Source organism: Denticeps clupeoides, chromosome 10 (assembly GCF_900700375.1).
Source record: "Denticeps clupeoides chromosome 10, fDenClu1.1, whole genome shotgun sequence".
Taxonomy (NCBI): domain Eukaryota; kingdom Metazoa; phylum Chordata; class Actinopteri; order Clupeiformes; family Denticipitidae; genus Denticeps; species Denticeps clupeoides.
The window spans coordinates 18870430-18892906 of NC_041716.1; the positions used below are offsets into that span (position 1 = coordinate 18870430).

At 43.3% G+C, this 22477-nt stretch overlaps 1 protein-coding gene and 1 long non-coding RNA gene across 5 annotated transcripts in view; both read left to right on the forward strand.

The window, feature by feature from the left end:
* klhdc8b (kelch domain containing 8B) overlaps positions 1-22477 on the forward strand; it is a 96830-nt gene that overhangs the window by 20848 nt on the left and 53505 nt on the right. The window lies entirely within an intron of this gene.
* LOC114798535 (uncharacterized) lies at positions 20173-22330 on the forward strand. The gene is made up of 3 exons (XR_003751077.1): positions 20173-20226; positions 21879-21939; positions 22297-22330. It is a non-coding gene; the product is annotated as an uncharacterized LOC114798535 (long non-coding RNA).

Sequence of the window (22477 nt, forward strand, 5' to 3'; positions counted from 1 at the left end):
GACTGGTCACCAGTGTTGATAGCTAAAGGTACATCTTTCCCCCTCTTCTATTTCTCCTTAATTATTTCAGACCATAATTACACTAAGAAGTTCTAATAAAACACTTGAGCTATAACGTCAGGCAGGTGTTGGTAAAGTTCTGCTCTCTGTTTCAGCTTCCGCTGTCATAACGTATGAGAGGATAGAAGTTCTCCTCACAGTTCTAACACATTCTGAAGGTCATGGTGATTATCTGGCTGATTGATTATTTTTTCATAGCATATATTTAAAATGGACACTCACTTTACTGCTTAACATATGCAGTGCATACTAATGCAACGTAAATGACCTTTTATTAGTAAGTCCTTTAATTAGACTTTTGAAATAGACTCCCCGAGTCATAATGTTTGAACAAAAAATGAAAAATCCTGAACAAATAAGTCTGAATCAGAAGATATCTAGACTAACTGGAATGAGATGTACCCTCTATCCACCAGAAATGCTGTCATTTAGAGAAGGTCTGACCATTTTTTGTTCAAACATTATGTAAATGTAATACTAGGAGAAAATTTATATTTACCTTTCAAATCCCAAACCGCCAAGGTGCCACTGAGCAAAGCACCGTCCCCACACACTGCTCCCCAGGCGCCTGTAATGGCTGCCCACTGCTCACCAAGGGTGATGGGTTAAATGCAGAGGATGTCTGCATTGTAGTGTGCGGCAGTGTCTGACAATGACAGTCGCTTCACTTTCCCCTTTATCCTTCCCAGTGGCTGTGCAGGTTGTCGCCTAAACCTGTTCATGACTTCTTTCGGTGTTGTTGAAGTGAAAAGTCAAAGTGATTTGCTTCTGCATTGTGATACACAGTTCTCTGCATTGGACCCATCACCATTTGTGAACTACATTGACAAATTCTAGGTTTGCAAAGATGATTATAATCCAGTGCTGCACAGGTTGGAGTTTGTCATTCTCCGCTGTGCGCTCTGTATCACAAGACTGCCGAACTAATGTATGTTTCCAGCAGATTGCATTGAGTATTGTGGGCAACAACCTATATGCAAAAATTTATATATTAAGAATAACCTTGTTGAGTATCCTGAATGTCATTTGACATGATTATACAATTGGCTGTTTGGCTGGCGCTTGTGATGTCTGTGTTTCCTGGGAAGGTACAGCTAGGAAAGGACAGGGAAAGTGATGTGAAGTGACACATTAGTCAATTGTTCTACAATGCTTACATTTCACTGCCTTTAAAATGTAAAGGTTTTGAGTAGGCGTGTGTGTTGTTAGACTATACTTAATATTTGTCATGATCCGGTCTGGAAGGGGTTACACGTTGGTCCTGTGTAATGTTTCCTGTCGTGTTCATCTGTGTCTGTTCGTATAAAGCTGCCCTGTTTGTGTCCGTTCACCGTCGGGTCATTGTTACATATTGCATGTTCACTGTTACCGGATGTCTCCCCTGTCCTGTTCATCACGTATTAAACCCCTGTTTCGTGACGTCGTGTGAATGCGTCCTTCTTCATCGCCAAGTCCTGTCATCATTTCAGATCACCTGCCTCGCCATGCCAAATGGCCGTGACAATATTTATATATTTCAACACGTTATTTAGCTTTATTTGTTAATACATTTCAGACCCAAACTGGCAGTATTAGACAAAGTGTGATAAAAACCACTTACGCCATTCGCTCTCATTCGAGTCTGCATCCTCGACAGTCCTGAAGTGCCGTAAGGCGCGTCGTCTCCGCCGCTAAGTGCTGAGCAGGCGGCTGAGAAAAATCAGTCCTGTCTAATTGAACCAATCAAAAAGCAATTGCACTAATGAGACTGTTTGCTATTTAATGAGGGCTGAGAAAGCAGATTCAAAAGGAGGGTGCGCGCGCCCCGTTTTCCTGATTGTGAGCAGATGTAGCTGCTGATGATTTCCTCTTGGTAACGTGCTCCACTGAGTTTGGCCGAGGTTTTGTGCCGTAGCTGTAGTTCAGATGGAGTTGCTGAGAATAAAGCCTATTTTAAACTCTGCAGTATACAGACACACTCACACACACACTTTCCCCCCCTGCAAATACACAATTCGCTGCACGGGGGTATAAAACGGCACCGAGGAGACATTTTATTTTCTCCCAGAGCTGGATGTAGCTACACCACACTTGAGGCCCGTATCCTGGGGCGCAGTAGTGCCATTTCACAGCTCCCACTTTGTCTGGATCTCTTTTTGTCCATCACTCCGCTGCACCGCTTCTCCTCCGCGTTGGTGTGTGAAAGTTGGCCCTGCGCGCTTTGAATATTTATACTTTGTAAAAGCCGCTGTGGAGAAGAGACTCTTGGCTGAGGTTCCCTGCTTGGGCTTCAATGCGGTTTCCATTGGAGGGCTTTTTACAGTGCAGGTGGACTCCTGGGGCGCGGAGGAATAAGGGCTTATGGGTAGTGAGTGAGTAGGAGAGTGTAATGCACTGACGTATAGTGAGAAAGCTAAAGTTGGAGTACAAGCTAAACGTTCTCATCAATATCAGAATCGTGTTATTGGCCAAATATGCAAACACATACAAGTCATTTGATTCCGGCTGATTGTGTCTCTCAAGCACAAGAGTATAAATACAACAATGTACAATATAGTTTCATAATTTCTGTAGAGAAAGTTACAAAAGGAAGGATGTGTTATATTGTGAAATAGTTATTTCAATGTAAATGGTTTACAAAAGGAAAGAATAAATGCTCAAGCACCTTGATGTTCAGTGATCCCCCCCCCCATCTCCATAGTTTTTAGGTGAATAAATATGTTTATAATAGAAAACATGGAATTCAGAAGAATAAAAAACACATTTAGGAAAAAATAAGACTGATTTCATAGAGCCTTATAAAATATCAAATATTGTATATTTTTCTTTTCTAATTCTTCTGTCTGGACAATTTTTCATTTTTTTTAGCATCAAAATGAAATATCAACGTGAATGTGATTTATTATTCACTGTCATATGCTTTTGAGTGTGCAAAGCAGGAACACGCTCAAATAGTGGGCAAGTTGGGAACTGGCATATCAGCATCAATATGAATATTTTTTATGACTGTCATCTGCACTGCATTTGCAAAATGGCCACGTAGACTGATTACAGATCGAACAAAGAAAATCCTAGAAACATCAATCAAATTTAAAACAGAAACACCTTTGACATGACCTCAGGCATGGGCATGATGCCATGAGGATTCTTATGCTGCATACATCTGTAATGATGCATCCGCAGGACCTCTGCAAATTCACTGTGGACAGGGACTTCCCAGAAATCCCTGATAAATAACTGTTGCTGGGAATCATCCTCACTCCACATTGACTTGTTGCTTTAATTCAAACATAGCCACAGCATTTATTGTGAAATCGCCATGCCAACACTTCCAGTCTTGGTCATCTGTTACCATGTTTTATTTGGAATGACTTCCTGCCACACTGTAAAGCAAATCAAGTTCATGAAAAATGAGGGTAGAAAATCCTGATTTCATTACAGAAACATGACCTGCATTTGGGTTGCAATGGGGATCTAATGGCTGAATATAATTACAGAGAGCAGAGCTGATGGTTGCATCCATCCATCCATCCCTCCCCAGTGAGGGACACATGAAACACCTGCGGCTCCCACCCAGATCTTTTTTCCCAAGATAGCAGTGGAACACTAAATAACCATGGCTATAGGGTTCAATGTGATCATTTTTTATTGTTTATATATGCAGCTCAAAATATCTGTTTTCTTTCAAACTGCCTTTTAAAACTTTGCTTTTGCGCATCCCTTAGAGCGTGAATTTTAACAGAAAATGGGATAAAATTGCTCTGGGGTATCGTCATTACGCGTTTTTGATTAGGCAGATAACACAAGGGATTAGAAATGCTAAGATGATTAGACATATCTATGCGTGCATTTAAATGAGAGAGTGATGGAAAGAAACCAGTCTCATTTATGTCTGCATGTCTGCATCTATTCAAACTCTTTGGGAGGCCTTGATTGAAATGAGTTCTGGATGATGTTTAAAAATTTAAATTGTCTTTGCATAGTCACCTTGTAAACTGAAGATCCAGCGAACTGGTCCACACCCTGTATTGTTTATAAAAGAATGTCTAGTCCCCTGGTGGTAAGGAGTAAGCATTACGACTATAAGCACGTGTACGGATACGCATGCGTAGCTCACAGCAAACATATTTCTGTACTACTCTCAGATCTAAAAGAATGGACTGGAATTAGGCCAACTGTTCTCAGTGAGAATGCGTTGCCATGTCCATACCTGCACTCAACAAAACCACAGCATTTCAGTTACATAATTGCACAGGCTGACATTGCGATAAGATTAATCGTGCGGCACTAACCTGTTTTATTTTGCGGGATTTGTAGTTATGAATCATAGATGAATGCTTTTCCTCTCTTCCCTGGAATCAAAGGCCCGGCTTCACACACCCTTCCCTCTTTCTCTGGGCTTCCTCTCTTGTCAGCCGTGCTTGTAGTCGCTTTGATGCTTGCCATCATTTTTGGGGACAGATCAGAGATACAGTCGTCATTGGTATTTCTTTGATGCTTCCTTTTGTAGCATGCTAATCATTTCTCTCCCAATAAATCCACACTTTTTTTTGTTGTTGATGCATTTGTTCTTGCAAAGTTGTACAATGTGCCCTGAAAGCCACCATCAATGCGAGCAGTGTCAGGTGTTCGTATCGACTTCAGTGCTCTGCCCTTAATCGCTCGTGTGCTTTCCCTAATGATAAGGTATACAGTAGAGTGTCAGGTTCGATATGTGGAATTATTGTGATCCCTGACCTCCATGGAAATGGGCCAGCAGGTGAGACCAGGATGATAGATGGACGTGGGCGGAGCCCCCGGCGCTCGGATCCATTATGCCAACTTCCAGTGACCTGTTTGCTCTGCAGCGGTGCCTGTTTTTCTCGCTCTTTCCCTCCTTCGTATCTCCGAGTCAGAGCTGTATCTAGAGAGCATTGCAGTTGCCTGGCAACAGGTGTGTGTGTGTGTATGTGAGGATGCATTTGTGGTTGCTCATTCATGTGTGTATGACTGACCTAACGAGTGCAACAAAGACATTTTTAGAAGGTAGGAGGCCGAGTCGGCGCCAACGTGCTTCTCCTTGCGCGCTGGTTGGCATTGACCGGACTGCGGCGCATTGATTGGCTGCTCAAGTGGATTATGCCCGGCTTTCCTGACTGGCTGCATCCTCCTGCGAAGCCCTTTCAGCCAGTTTTGAGGCCTTTTGCTCTAGCCCTTCTCTGGGGACCACGCCGAGAGAGTTTCTGCACGTCCAGCTTAGTTCCCTTCAGTTCACTTTCTAGAATGTGCTCCTGAAAATCCGCTCTAACTCATCGCTGAGCCTTAAAAACCACTTAATGTTTGCATTTGTCCTCTTTGACGCAGCATGGTGGCAGATGTAGGCCTCTCTGGAGAGACATGAATGTAGCACATAATCTTCACATTAAGATTTGTAATAAAGTAATTCATTTATAAATGTAATTTGTTAATTTTTCCAAATGCTGATGCCGCTCTGAGAGTTACTGAACCTTGCATTGCTTTCTACTTCTTGTCATGGTTCTTCTAGTATGACAGTGCTGATTTTTGCTGATACACAAATTCCAAAATGTATTCAAATTCTCGAAATTTATATAATCATCATCTGACAACTGTGCTTAACAATTTAACAATCTTGGAGCCATAAAACAGACATCACCATATTGGCACTGCACCATAACTTCATTTCAGATCTGTGCGTAAAATGAATTATTAAGCAATCAACAAACAAACAGCAGTACCAGAGAGTTGAGCAGCACAGCAACAGTGGGGTGGAACATGGAACATCAGCAGAAGGTGGAGATCAGTAATGGAAGAGTGCGGCAGTTTTCCATTCTGCCCTGTACATGGGGCAGGTCAGATGTTGAGGCGACAGGCACAGACCAGGATGACAAATGGCATGATGTTACAGTCACTTTTTACTAACAGCCTCCACTCGTCTTTAGAGACAGGTCGGAGACGACGCTGAAGTACCCATAATTCCTGTTGGCTCTGGTTCCTGCTAGATTCTGTTTCCTGTAATTTGCAATGGGAGAACGTCCAGAGAGAGCACAGCTTCAGATAAGCACCATTAACATTCCTTTTTTTCTGAAGGCCTTTGGAGACGTTGAACAGGGTTGTTGAGAGTCGGTTATTAATGCATGAACAAGCCTCCGGTGTTTTCAAATCCAGTCAGCTGCAGCCTCAGAACTTGTTCCATGTTTACATCTTGACGTGCGCCCTGCCACTTGTGGTTCTGGGTTTGTGTGCCGGTTTCATTCAATGCCAGCATTTTTGTACCAGCCCAGTAGAATGACTGCATCTTACTGTCACATGATCCAAATTCATCTCACATTATATATTTGCACCCGGTTCCCTATTCTGTTTTTTTTTTCTGTCTTTTAGTGCTAGGATCAAACGTCAGGATGTTCTGCATGTTGTATTTGAAGTATGTGTTTTGGCATGTGTGCGGACTACACTGATTTCAGACGAGATTTGGAAGTGTCATTTGCCATTGTGATACACTGCAGCTCATCACACGTTGCACCCAAATGAAATGTCTATTTAACCATCACCCTAAGTGAGCAGTGGGCAGTAGGGCTGCAACTATTGAATATTTTTAGAATTGAGTTTCTGTTGATTCTTTTCATCGATTAATCGAATAATCATACTTTTGCGTTTTTAAACAACTTTGTACCATTAAATTGCAGGGTACCCCGAAATAATTAAGTATAAAGGTACAAAATAGTAAAAAGAAAATATAAATACCAATTCAAGTATTACTAATAATCCAACTTAAACAATACAGTTCAGTTTCCAGTTGTATCCAGATGAGGTAGGTAGGTTTGTCTTTGAGCAACATAGAGAGAGAGAGAGAGAGAGAGAGAGAGAGAGAGAGAATTTATCTAAGTGCATGTGTGTGCAATGCATGTGCAAGCCTGTCCGGACGAAGCTGTACATGCGCCGCTTTGATGTTGTCTGGGGAAGAAAAAAAACTCTATAGCAACAAATGCTAAAAACTCACCCAGAAGTAAATCTATATGCTAATTAATGTAGATTTGTCCATCTGTTGCATTTATTATTACTAACTTATGTATGGTGAAGGTGTGCTTTGAGATGCAACCTATCAGTGTGTGTGTGTGTGTGTGTGTGTGTGCGTGTTGTATTTGCTCTCATGCCTTATCATGCCTCGTCACTATCGACTCATAACACAAAAAATTGCAAATAATGTACTTTCTAAGAAGCGCTAATGTTAGTTAGCAATCATAAAAATACGATACCTTGTAGAAGCTCCAAGTCCACTTGGAGAAGTGCGATTTTGTTTGGTTAAGGTGCTGCAGTTTTATGGTAAGCCAGGTCTGTTTTACAGTGTATACACCGCACTACGTTGTCCACGCAGCGTAAAATGGTCCCACACTTTAGACATTTTATGCCTTTTATGCACACCGGTATCTTCATTTTCCGCCATTGCCATAGAGCTCAAAATAAATCGCGCCTCCTTATATCTTGCGCTTCCTTAAAAATGCGCTTCAGTTAAAACAGTCCGTGTAAAACAATGATACCGGTGCTGCGCAGTAGCCTCAAATATCGTTTCAGCCTAGTGGGCCGCCTTGAAATGTGCCCGGGGAGCAGTGTGTGGGGACGGCGCCTTGATCAAGGGGACCTCAGTGGCACCTTGGCGGTTCGGGATTTGAACCCACAACCCTTACCCGCCAGGCTACCACTGCCTGCCAATAGCTTCTTGAGACCACAAGGGGTGATCTAGAGTTGGTAGGCCTTGTATACCCCGAGTTGTGACTACCAAATCCTGGCTTAGACGTTCTGTGTGTTTAGATTGCAGGCTCTCTTTTTGTTGGTGTGGGTTTTCTGTGGGTTCTCCGGTTTTCTCCCATCAACCAAAGACATGAGCTCTCGGTGGATTGGCAACTCTGAATCGTTCGTTGCTGTGTGTGGTGTGTGTTTGTGTGTGTTCGGCATGCGGTAGGCTGTTGCCCCAGCCTGGGTGAGTCCTCTTGTCCTGGGGTGGACTCCGGCAATTGCAACCCTGAGTAGGTGGGTGGGTGGGTGGGTGGGTGGGTGAGTGAGTGAGTGAGTGGGTGCTTGTATACTAAGTTACTCTGTTGACACGAGTATAAGACAATCCCCATTTTCGAGACAGTTTTAGAATTAACAAGTTTTTCTACATCAAATCGTTTTTTGTAATGAAAGTGCATTTTACTTATGCAGATTGGCCTCCATCTATCCCTATTCCCTTTTTGTCATGACCCCAGATGTAGGATTGCACCACTTTTTCAGAAGGATTTTGAGAACATTTCATTCTCAATCTCAATCTCAAGAAATCTTTTATATTATTATCAACAGAAATTATGTGAACAAAGTATTAAGCTAGGAAATGTTAGATAAGATTTAATGAGTGAAGGGAACTAAGATAGCAATTGTTTAATTAAAAATGTAAGTTTTAATGACTGTTTAAGATGCATGGATATGACTCTGCCTTCAAAGACAGCAACACACATATATGGACACAAGTATTAATTGGATTTTGCTGAAACCATTAGTCCTTCCTTTCAGCGTTATTGTGTAAGAGGTGTTTGATCTCGCTTTGTGACCCCTCTCTGAGTCTGTGTGTTTGATCTCTGGCTATAGAAAAGACGGGCAGCGGCGGTACAGCCGAAAGAGAATGGAAAAACACAAACATTCACACACTTTCCCCATCACATGGGCAGACACAACCATCTAGAGGGTCTTAGGGCTCTTTTATGTACTGAGGCAAGCTGCGTTCCCCTCCTGGATCACGGCTCAGTTCATTATCCGAGTGCACCCACCGCGACACATGAAACAGCCAGAAAACTCTTCTTTGTGGGGTGTGTGGGTGGGTTTGTGGGCGCTCTCATTTGCCCTGTGGCATCATAACTTGGTCTTGTTGCTCCCAGCTGCGGCTATCTGTTTCATTACACACAGGTACTCTTTCGCAGTCAGCTCTGCGATTTTTGGTAAAAGGCTCCGCTTGCCCCAGAGAGGATCATGTGACGCCGTGTTCATGTGATGCTTTATCCGGCTTGATTGAGTTGGGCGCCAGCTCTGGATTATTTTGCGGGAGAGAACTGCTTGTGTTGCTTTCGCCTTAGACGCAGTCTGACAGCCTGAGAGCTCAGATGATTGAAAGCAAAGACACTCCGTCTAGAATGGCAGATCTGCCGCAGTGGGCTTTTTCGCGGCACTCTTTTATGATTGGAGGATATTTTTTCGAGTTTCTTAGGAAGATTGTTTCCTCTTGCATTTAAATAGATTACCTCTGCTATTCGCCAGTGGCTTGTTGACAGCTAAAACATAAACCAGACAGAATCCAAACGCATTATCAAACTAAAACCTGCTTTGGATTACACAACCCATGCCGGGCGTCATCATCCAATTACAAACTCATGAAAGTGAAATGACTATGGGCCCTATTTTCACTGTGCAAAACGATGCATAGTGCATTGGGGAATTTCTCAAACGTCATGTCTACAAGCTCCTATTCTGTTTAAACAATAATTAAAGTCAATTTTCCTGGTGACAGAAACAATTACACACCAACAAAAATTACTTGGTGGGTGAATAGTTCCTCTGTAAATACTCATCTACTACATTTATTAGAGTGCCACAAATATCAGGCAAAATACCATTTTAATTTAGTTGAAAACTTTCCCACCTTAGTGTGCCTCATATTCCTAGTACCACATTTGAAAACTGATGACATAATCAGTCCCTGGGAATCCAGAATATGCCTGATAACGAATGATTTTTTTTTTTTGTTTAAATGATTTCCCTTAGCACATGTTGTTCCTGCTGTGTGACCTTGACGTTTGCTGACTGGTGCAGCAATACTTTAATCCTCCATATAACCCAGAAAAAACGCTGAGCCATCTCCACTGGAAGTGCTTTGCATAAGGCGGCCGAGCCCCAGGGTCCTGCTGTGATGCTGTTTTTCCATCTAAGAATTTATATATGCGACTCCTCAAAGGCGATTTTCCATGAACTGCACAAAAAAAAAAGAAATTTCACATTGTGCTGTATTAATTTTTTACATGGTCAGTGTACTTACCTCAGCACTCAAGAGTCCCACAGGACCTCCGTTTTACTCTGCTCGGAATAGCCGCCTTCGAGAGTTCCTGAATAAATGTAGCAAGTTCACGCTCGTGCCAATTTTTGCGAGAAACTTAGTGGTGCTTAGCAATATGATGATCACGATACAAACATTTCTATTGTCTCATAATGATATGGGGTTTCTTGCTTATTAGACAGCAATGTTTTTCTAAACTGCATGCTGTTCTACATATTAATTCTTAAAATGTTTATACCACGTTTCTTCAATTTCTTCTACAAAGTTTATTACATTTGAAAAACTCTGGAATACAGCCAAATGTTTCCATTCTTTTCCGGAAGCGTAATTTTGACAAAACCAAAAACACAAAAAGGCATTCTCTAGATACTGGATCGCATTGAGATTGCCGAATCAACATCTGTCATGGATCGAAAAAACCTCAGCAAAGACACTTACAAAGTTCACAGTGGATACAACAAGGACCAGGCGGGGACAAGGCACAAACAGGATACATTTATACTCAACACAAGAGGTGAACACAATCAGGTCATTAGAGACGCACACTAAACATTAAAACTCCGGCCCGGAAGGCGTAACCAGATCATCTGACAAAGTCAGGATTGTGACGACACCTCAAACTCATCAATCCATTCCTGAACAATGTCTGTAATAGTGCGGTTCTGCTATCATGACCAATGAATTACTTCATAATGTTTACCGTACTAACAGAACTGAACTACAGTAAACATCATTATGTGTTTTCCAATGATATCTATATGCTTAGTTTATTTGCTTCAGTTGAGTACCAGCCATCAGTTTGGTTAGAAATACTTTCACTTTTTATGCAATGTTTGTTCATGTGGCAAATTACCAGGCTAAACTACAGAACACTGAATTCTTTTTGAACACTACACCTGGTAGTTCTGTGAACTGCTGGTCCATTCACAACCATCTAACTGCCTGTAAATTAGATTTCTAAAAATCTTTTTAAGTGACTGAATGACTCAAACATCATATACATATTTTTGTAATATAGGATGACCTGGGGCCACATGCAATTGTGAGTTTTGATTCCCGACTAGGACTTTGTTTGTGTGGAGTTTGCAGGGTCTACCTGTGTTGGCGCCGGTTTCCTAATTTGTGGGACGGTGGCCTAGCGACTGAGGAGGCGGACCTGTAATCGGAAGGTTGCGGGTTCAAATCCTCAGTCCCTAGACATACTGCTTCCCACTGCTCACTAAGGGTGATTGGTTAAACCAGAAACAAACGATGAAATGTGTTCTCTGCTCTCCTCTATATGGTGCAGTGTTTGTCCTTCGCTGCAGTGTTTCGCTACGACAATCCTAGGCAGAATGTCAAAATACATACTAGATACATACTACAGATAAATACTACGAGTACAATTGATGTAGGCGAAACCCAGTACAGGGCAAAAAACTCATATGTAAGGGACACAAGAGGGAACATGCCAAAGTGTAGTGATTGTCACTGTGAAACAGCACACGGTGACACAATGAAATGTGTCCTCTACATTTAACCATCACCCTTAGTGAGCAGTGGGCAGCCGTGACAGGCGCCTGGGGAGCAGTGTGTGGGGACGGCGCTTTGCTCAGTGGCACCTTGGCAGCTGAAGATTTAAGATTGAGATTGAAACAAGCTTCTTACTATCCATGCCAGTGGTGGCCCACAGGCATTACTGTTTATCATGAATCAACACACTTTATAATGACAACATTTTAATATGCAAAGCTTTCTAAAGTGCAGTATTGATTTATAGTTAATACGTACTTTGGTGGCTTCATTTAAAAGCAGGATACCAAAACATGTACAGCATATACTGAGGGTGTCTTCACTCCAGAATTAGCTTGGGACCAGACCAAGGCAACCAATGGCTTGCCAAAAAGGGGAAAAACAAACCAGATTTAGTCTGATTTAACCTGGTTCAAGCCACAAAGGCATGAAAACGGACAGACAGACATCTACATAATAACCCTTAGTATTCAGAATTGACTTTCTTTGATTTTAGTATTGCCTTTTTGTCCATTGCATGCTTGTTTTTGTCATCTCTCTTCATCTTTCCTCATCAGTCTCTGCGGTCTTTCCCTGTTCCAACCTGAAGGTTATTTGAGTGGAAAGAAGAGAGATCTTAGGGGAGCACTCTTCGTAATTCGGCTAATGCTCTTCCTGGCATGCAGTTTCCTCTCACAATGCCAGCTAAGCAACAGAGGGCAGGCAGGACCAATGAACATAAATCCTCCTCCGTTTCTCCTTCCTCCACCAACAGAAAGTATGTTTCGACTATGTCATTCATCTTTCTGCACACTCCACTTCTCTGATGTTTAACCAAGTAGTGTCTCAATTTTCTTCCCTCTGCCTCTGCCTATCTGCAATCTGATTTCACCCTGTTTATGTCTCATTCATTTCCCCCACTTCTCTCGTCCTTCGCATCTGACATCGCAACTTCACCCATGCATCACCGCCGCGCCCATGCAGCGATTCGATATCTTCAGCAGTGGAGTTTATTCTAAAGGCCAGAGGTCCTCTAAAATCTATGATTCATCCCCCAGTGAAGCCAAACACACACACAAACACACCCCATTTACACCTCTTACAGGGGTGTCTCGCACTCGAAACAGCTGCACCTTCTCTTTTCCTTTGCCAACTTTAGTTTCTATGGCAATGCCTGTTTCTATGGAAAATGATTGCTGATGGAAGGTAATTAACCCCTGAAATATCCCACTTTGACTTTGAACGGTGGGTGAGTCTCCTGTTATTATTTGCTAAATTTCTCGCATATGGATGCATAAAAAGCAGCCCGGCCTTGAAACACATTGTCCCCACACGCAAAAATGTCAAGCTGTGCTGCTACGTTTTACGACAAGCAAAGATATTGCAAAAACAAATCCATCCCAACAAAAATATACTTTGGATATTTTTTATATGTTTTATACAAATTATTCATGGATATAATTTATAAGGATCTAACACTATGCTTTTCTCCCAATATAAAAATAAACCCAAACCTCGGAGTGGCTTCACTAGTGTCAGTACCTTCATTAGAAGGCATTCAGTGCTGTACGTAAGGAGATAATAAATGGCTGAGAGAAGTTAATCAGATGCGTTCTGCAAGATACCATCTGCAGGGATTTCTTTACCCAGCATGCTTTGCCAGGAGAATTTGTCTTTTTTAATAATCTGCTGCAGCATATCAGAGGCATTGCGCAGGCTCTGCGTGGACCTGCTTTTTTGTGTGTTTTAGTCCAAAAGAAGTACAAGAGCCTAACTGAACCCCCCTCAAAGAGCCGCGCTAGTAGAGGATAATGGACGGACTGAGCAGATCAACCAAGACCTAGAGAAGTACCTCCGATGTTACTTCTCCATCCGACCGGCCAGGTGGGCTCGCCACCTTCTACACGTGTCCTCTGCCACCGGACTCTCCTTGTTCGTGGCCATGACTGGGCACCACCCCACCTTGTTCCCGGAGGACCCTGGCAAGGGCCTGGTGTCATTGGTGAGGACCCTGGCAAGGGCCTGGTGTCATTGGTGAGGACCCTGGCGAGGGCCTGGTGTCATCGTTGAACGTACGCCTATGACAACTCCACCATACCCGGAAGCTGGTCCACAGGGCATTGAATGTTGCTGGCTTCTCCATGAAGCAGCAATCAGACCATGGTACGTAGGGCCATTATGGGTCATGAGACGGATCATCTCCATGACCTACCAGAGGTAGATCTCTTGACTCCTCAGAGTTAGCACAGTCTTCCACGTGTCCCTCCTGTGGGAGGTCGTCACGTCGGCCAACCACCACCTTCGGAGGATTGGGGGCACCCCAACCTACACGGTGCGCAAGCTGATGGTGTGCCAACCATCATGGGAGGACTATGGGAGGGCATGGGAGGACTATGTGCCCGAGGAATGCTCCTAGGTCCCTCATTGGGACATCCTGGACCCAGCTCTCCTCCAGGAGTTCCATGAGGCTCACCCAACCATGGCTTCCACCATGTCCGTGCCTGCCTCCTCCAACCTGTCCTCTGGCAACACCATACAGAGAAACCTCGAACATAATGCAGCAATAAGAAAATCAACTCTTCTATCTGCTCTCTCTAAATCTCTTCCCGCAGAGAACACTTAAGTAGCTAGCGGGTAAGCCCAGCGGGTAAGACACTTTCCTATGAACCAGGCTACTACAGTCACAGGTTCAAACCCCACTTACTACCATTGTGTCCCTGAGCAGGACAATTAACCCTGAGTGATACATTTACATAAGGGATGTAAATGTAAAATGCAAATAACTGAAAGCACAGATTCCAATTTTTTATGTCATCCGAATTGAGCTTTAGATATTACTGTTAGCAGCCTCCTTCATCTCCTTGTCAGTGGCCGTACAGAAAGTGCTTTCATGCATACTCGCCAACGCCCCTGTGGCGGCCTCTGACCCATCAATGAGTAACCTTGAGAAGCCCTGGAGCTTCTTCATGGGTGGTGAGGAGGTCGAACAAACAAGATGCAGCCGGAAAGCAGCTCAGGGTGATGCAGCAGTATACAGGCAGGGATGATGGATTCCTTTCTCTTCGCTTCTGCCACAAGCCATCCGTATCCCACAGCCTAAACCCCCACTACTGTCAGCACATGTCAGTGTCTTTGTCTGGAGCACTTTATGCACAGCTTTATATTGCTGGGTCATGATATGTTTCAGTAGGTGTTTTCGCAAAAATAGGAAAACCTCCCATTGGAAAAAAGCTTTATTATGACTTAATAAAGCCAAAATATGGTCCATGTTTAAAAATGTATATTTACGTTTAGGTAGTTACACATTTAAGATAAGAACATGTGTATTTTTGAGTGTGTATGTGTGTGTGTGTGTGTGTGTGTGTGATCTGCTCATGGCTCAGCTTTGCTTTCCCTATCCTCGCCCTGTCTTTATCCGTTTTATTTTCACACGTCCTGCTTTTCTCCCTCACGTCCCCTCATTTTCACTGTCTCCTGGCCTCTCACACCATGACATGTCATTAGCGAGCATGCCGCGCACTACTTTTCCCATGGAGCCAATTTGCACGCCAGTCCTAGAACAGAGTGTGCGCAGAGCTTTTTTCCCACGATGCCCCAGGGTCTTCGCCAGTCCCCGCAGGGCCTGTCTAGGACAGACCCGTGTCCTCCTTCATACCTGATTTTGTGAGAGAACGGAACGCAGTACACCTGGTACCACAGATGCAGCAGGTGTGGAGGAGAGAGCAAGTAAAAATAGAAGCATTGCTCCGAGGAGATTGGCTGCGAATCTGCCCCCACCCCCACCCAGACTTCATATACACACACAGGTCTCACAAACAAACGCAGTAAGACACGAACCCCCCTCGGTGAGATCTGTGGTGCTCTCAGATCCTTTCTTTCACCATCGCTCACTCCCATCCACCCACTCCCCTTCCCTTTTCCATTTTCTGTGTGTTGCTGCGATCACGGCGACGGGCATTGTAATTATATCTGCCTGCTGAACACAATTAGTTTGCAAATAGGGGATCATTACCATGTTTGTTTTGGATGGAAGTGTGGGGCTTGGAGCTACTGATTTTTCGGGGGGAAATGCCATATTCCTCCACTGGATTAAATTTGACACACATGGAACTTCACATCTCTGACTGGAGTAGTAATATTTTTATGTGGCCTAAATGAATCTCCTCCGTAATGTCTTGAGTATGAAGTGTGCATGTACTCCACCTAGGTCACCTGGTGGCACCCTCAAAACGGGGTCCTGTAGCCGTGATTTGTCACAAGTAGCTGACTGAAGCTGCAGGGAAACTTAATAATTAGGACTGTTGATCAGATCATGGAATTATCCAGAAAACCTGCCGTGCACGGAACTGAACCTGTTGCGTGCCACCTCTGTTTATTCAGACCGGCAGGAGGATTATTATTCACTGCAGTGATGTGCGCCGGGAGGAGAAAGTGGTGGCGGATGTTGCAGGGAGGGCGGAGGGTAAACTGATGCGGTATGGTGAGATTAACACATGTCATTTACTCCATCTACTGCAGGGACCTTCTGGTGTTTGTGTAGTATTATAACATGTTTCAGGAAGCATGACTGTCTACTGGGGAGAAGGGGGGTGAACCGGAACTGTTTTAGATTCTCCTGTGTGTGTGTGAACATGCTAATAAAACTGACTCAAAGTCAACCTACTCCCTGTAAAGATGGGGATGTAAAGTGCAATGTTGATGGCTGGGACTTTATGGACAGATAAGTTGATATAAAAAATCTGAAGTCGTTAATGGCCAAGGCAGAACTGCCATGGGGATTTTTCAAAATGAGGGAATTTTCCTATATCAGTATCTAGGAGGAGGACAATGTGTCTACATTTTTTTAAAACCTTAGCGATGAGTTGAGAACTGTAATATATAATATAATGTAATATAATATAATATATTGCTTTGTAATGATGGCCTGGTGGTCAACAAACCAGTCAGAAAGTGTTCAAAACTGTGCCCATTGTGTGCCAGCGCTGTCCCTAGAACCTCCAATTGTTCTAACACCGAATAAAAAACGACTGACTAAGCCTATTATTAGTAAATGGAAGTCTAAGCAGTAAGATAAAGTGATGCTGCACTGTAAAACATCAGTTTGTGTTTCCATCAAGTAACTTATGCTTCTGTTGTGTTTTGTAATGAAGCACCTGCTGGTTTTTATGTATCACCTTATCATGCTGCACCACTCCTCTTCCTAAGCCCTCCATGACTCTGAACGAGTGCAGCATATATCTCCCAGCACGGGCTCATTATGTAATTGATGACCCATCTCTTACATAACAGTCTGCTTTAATGAAGTCTCATCCTTTTTTCTAGTACTATTAAATACAAATTTGCGTGTGATATTTATATGTCCTATCTAACAAAAAGTTTTGGTTTAAGGTACTATTTAGGTAATTACACATTTACAACAGATTTATTTAGTATTAATTATGCATGGTCTTGTCAAGGACAGAAAAGCACATGTGTATGTGAAGAGATGCAAAATCTTTCAATAACTTTTTTTGGTTCTTTAAATTTCACAAGTATTTTCCGGATGGCATGAATGCCTCTGTAAATCATTGATTATCCTTTAAACATCATTTTCATGAAGGATTTCTGCGTAGTATTATTGCAAATTATCAGCTATATCTCCAGGCCGTTTGAACATTTGTTTCCGTCCTTGTCAATCTTGTGAGTGTTTCTCTTACTCTTGCTCATCCTCGTCTATCCTCCCCGCGTTCCTTTCGTCTGGCTGGCTTCTATTTATGTCGGGCACTATAGTAAGTCTGAGCTGTCACTTACTGATGTATATTTCATGTACTTTTCTGCTGCATTGAGTGTCATGGCTCGGCCCGTGGGAGGAAAATCTTCCCTCTGGGGACTTGAATCTCTCACTCACTCACCTGCACACGCTCAGTTCTGCCCCCGCACACATTTACTGTACACCGACACAAACGCAGCTGCAGCCATAGGCTCTATTTTTAGCGTGACTCTTAATTGGAAGCACACAGTGCGGATGGCAGGGGCAGAACACTTTCCCACAAGCAACTGCAGGGCAGATGAGTGGCAGTAATGAGAAAAGTAATAGAACCCTGCGAACCCTGCTTTACAATCTCCTCGTAACGGACATTATCCAAACAAGCCGCACTGATCCAGCCTGAAAACGCTCCCAGGGCCATCATATCGGTGGAGCAGAGAGAGCGAGCTACACGTCTTGTCAATATGGCAGCCGTGTGTGCTGTGAGGATGCAGTAATAAGTCATTTGCAGTGTGGACTCTGATTTTCCCAACTGGACAAATAATGAGTGTGACCAGTATGGTCCAATTTAAAGGTCCCATAACATGGAAATGTATATTTCTTTGCTTTTATATTTGTCTTAGTGGTCCCCTAATACTGTATCTGAAGTCTCTTTCCAGAATTACAGCCACTTTGATCCAGATTTCCCAGGACGCGCCCGTTTTGGTGTCTGTAGCTTTAAATGCTAATGAGGAGAGGCGGGACGAGGACGTCTTCTACTTTTTAGGGGAGGGGTGCGAAATTTTCTGGGCAATCAAAGCATGACAAAGGGGGAGAGTTATGGCCGCTGTTCTTCCACCAGGCCCACAGAGGGAGTGCAAATACCAAAGGGGTCGCCGACCCGGAAGAGGAAGGCTCAACGTGGTCTATAAACATCGGGGGCCATCTTGCCCGCCGCAAGCTCATTGCATGTTTATTCCCAGTACTGCAAGCGTTTTTGGACCAAGCCTCACATCGACCTCCATGTTCTCGACTTCTCTTTTGGATTATCCTTGCCTGTCCCTGTTCCCCCCTCGACGTGGCCAACCACCTGCCTGTCCCTGGATTCTCAGCCTGCTCTCTCCTTTGTTCCATCCACCCACTCTGTTGCCGACCGACGCTTCCTGACTCCCCGACTTCCTGCCCCCGCAGCCCACGTGGCCCTGCTCCTGCGCCATCTGTTTCATGCTCTGACAGCGAGGTAGCCTTTCCCCTTATGAAGACATATGGGGACAAATTCCAGTTCATGTTGTCTGAGCTGCCACTCTCTGATTGGCAAAGCAGAATGACCAAAACACTCTTTATACACTCTGTAAATTTCCCACTTCTCATTTTAAGGATCATCTTATACATATCGCCATTTGTAGCAACTGCAGGACCATAGACAAGTTATGGGAAGTCATATTAATGTGGTAGTAGCCTAGTGGGTAAGACACTCACCTGTGAACCAGAAGACCCGGGTTCAAATCCCACTTACTACCATTGTGTCCCTGAGCAAGACACTTAACCTTAAGTTGCTCCAGGGAGACTGTCCCTGTAAAATACTGACTGTAAGTCGCTCTGGATAAGGGCGTCTGATAAATGCTGTAAATGTAAATCACAAAGTGACATTTTCATGTCATGGGACCTTTAAGAAGCGATATCACCGGCTGGGTGGCTGAAGCTGTGTGTTGATTTTCTGCTGATATGATTATAGGATGTATGATATGAAAAAAGGAAGAGAAGGCAGGAGAGCAGGGTTTGGGATTGTTAAAGGTAACAAGGTGGGTGAGATGGTAGACAGGACATGACATTACTCATACTGAAAAGCTAAGCAGGGTCACGGTTGCTGAAGCCTGTTCTGGGACAGACCACCACAGGATGCACACACCCCACACTCACTTACACACTGACACGTACGGACAATTCACCTAGTGTACACCTAGTGCAAACACACACAAAGCCATAGCCACTGCACCACACTGCGGCCCAAATTTGAATGTATTATATATTTTGTATGTTACATCCCATCGTATTTATTTTAGTCGGCACAACGCTGTGGCCTGTCACAAGAAATAGAGAATAGTAAGCACACTATAGGCGCCTGAATGTGGTGGAATGTGCTGGTTAGGCAGTCGAGCGGTACCGGGATGTGACACCGACTTACCTCGTCTCTGTTCATGTCAGCAACTTTCCCCTGCACGGCGGGATTTTGAGTGGTCATGCTCAGGCCGGCTTGAACTCTGACAGTGCTGGACAAGAGCAACAAAGCGCTGTCAATTAAAGGTAAAGCAAGAGCAAAAAGACTCCTGTAACTTGTCCATCCATGGACTCTGAGGCAACGTGTCTATTGGTTTCCCAATCTGCTGTATCTTTGACAGGAAAGACAGTCAATTGCCTGACTAAACCAGGTCTGCAGTACTGTACAGTATAATTTAGATTTTTCAGGAAAACTGAGTTTGATTTAGGAATTATTAAAGGTGGACATCCCTACTCTGTGGTTATGGAGACTAAGATGGAGCCATTTTGAAGAAACATATTTAGTATTTGTTGTAGCAGGAGAAAGTGAAGTATGTTTGATGAATCGAATCTTTTTACCTTCATGGCTGCTTTATTCACTGTTGTCATTATCAAGCGTGGCTTCATGAGAAGGTCATTAACATGAGTGAGTGATAAGAGATTGTTCAGCATAAACCTTCAGGACTGATGGACACCATCCCTGTGTTCAAACTTTAGGTGGTGAAGAGACAAGACATGAGTGTGAAAAAGCTCCCTACACACAGTGAAATGGAAGTACCACTGTGTACCTATATGGGTACAAATGCTTGTCACTGGGACAGTACCCTTCTGAACAACAGTAATGTACCCGTCCTCGCAGGTACTTTTTGTACCTTAGTCATCTGTACCATTTAAGGCACAGTTGTGTACCTGTCATGACTGTAATTTAAAATGATATTTGCATATAAGTATGATGTAGTGTGTTGCCCAGGGAGCTGGGGGTTTAAGGCCTCTCGTAATGAGCCACAGATGTGGGAACGCTGGGCTTGAACTGGCAACCTTCAACTCACAGGCACAGAGTCTTAGTCAACTGAGCTATATGGAGCTATGTCTGTCTGTCTGTCTGTGATTTTTTTTTTTCTGTCGATGTGTTGTCACGTACAATCCTTTTGTCCTTTGCTGTGTTATGCTGCTGTGAAAAAAAAAAAACTTTTACAGGCATGAACATCAGCCACTTTTGGAAAATTGGTCAACTCCACTAGCCATTCCATCACTATTGTGCATCTGAAATCTCACAATTTACAAGCATTTTTGTTGGTACGTTGGGTTAATATGGATCATTTCTATGTGGTGCATGTTAATGGGTACAAATATGCACTTTCCCAAATCATGTTCCTTTAAAGGTACAGCATGGTATCACAAAGGATCTGTCCTGCACTTTTTGAGGTACAATCAACTGAAAGGAACAGTTTTGTACCTGGAGGTTTAATATTGTACCCTGTGTGTACCTTTATTTCTCTGTGTGTAATTTGGAGAGACAAAACTGTTTTTTGTCCATTAAATAACCTCATGTGTGTTATGTCATGACTGGTATTGTATAACACTGCATGTACATCTGCATTAATTAGAGGTGCTACAAAGCAAATTCACTACTGTACTAAAGTTGTTTTTTCATGTATCAATTATCTTAACTTTTTACTCAACTACGTTATTAGAACTCTGTCATTATTTTTCAGTTCCACTGTTTCTTATCCCATGATCCCCTGGATGACTGTGATTTTACGTGACAGAACGCAGCTCTGTTCTGACTTTCGCTGAATGTCAGCTGGAACATTTAAAATGAAATTACATTTTTTTTCCTTCTCTTATCCAGATAGACTGAATTAGAAAACTCTATTTGGGTAATTGTTGCCACATTTCATCACTGTAACATTCACTAAGATACTGTGTGATTCTCTTTTAGTGGGGGAACACCGATGGACGGATAGAATCCCTTTTATTTTTACTATACACATGTACAACGAGATTTAAAGTGTGCACTGTGCAGTGTAACAAAATATTCACCAGCAGCGTATTGACCGCACCTTCATGGCTAATGTGTCTTGTAGTGCTGCTGTCAGATTACATTCATCAAATATTGGCAACCTTTGGCTTCCCTGCTTGCAAGTCCTTGATGGATGATGGACTGTTATTTTTAGAGCAGGAGCCAAATAATTTTGAATCGATTTCCAGCTTCATGCTGAGGTGTGATGGGTCCTTCTTTCCACCCTTTCTGGTCACAGTAGTGAACATATAATCCCTGTCCTGTTCGTTCCCTCATGCGGAGTGCTTTAAACTAGTCTATTGTATACCACGTTAAAGATACTCTCTGGAGCACGATGCCAGCCACTCCTGGTTTAAAGTGGAGGGTTTGAACGTCGGTGGCACTGCGCTCCTGGATGCCGCTGCTGCGATTTGAAGTGGTGCGATGCAAGTGTAATTGCGTTGGGATCACAGAGTTATCTCTAATTAATGGAATGTGTTAATGAGCAGCCCAGAGGCGGCATGGTGATGCCGTGAAGGGGAGTCGCTGCGGAATATCACTCCAGAAGAGGTAACACATAAAGGCGGAAACATGCACGTTAACTAAACTGATTACACGAAATTGGTGTTCCAGAGTGTTTGTTTGTGTGTGTGTGTATGTGTGTGTGTGTTTTAACCCTGCATTATTCTTAATTAGGTACTTAAACAGTGTTCCAAAACTGAAATAAAAGCAATGCTTTTTTTGTGTGCATACTCCACATGCTGAACTGGGGCAGACCTCGAACCGCACCACCCCTCTCGCTGCCGGTTATTTCAGATAAACGCACCGGTGACTAGATTAGAGGAGGGATGGATGGATGATTGGATGGATATATTGGTATTTCATATGAATAAGTCATTTTGTATGTTGTATATCTGTGTCTGTGAGTGTGTTTCTGCAGGTTGGATTATTGAACTGTGGGAAAACTGGACAAGTTAGAATTTTTTTTTTGGCTGCCCCATCGACGTCCGGGCCCTGCCGGCACTGTCCGAAAGAGAATCCTGACTGCGCGTCTTGTGGGATAGGTACACAATAAAACCACCGAAGGGAACTAAAGCCATTAAACTCC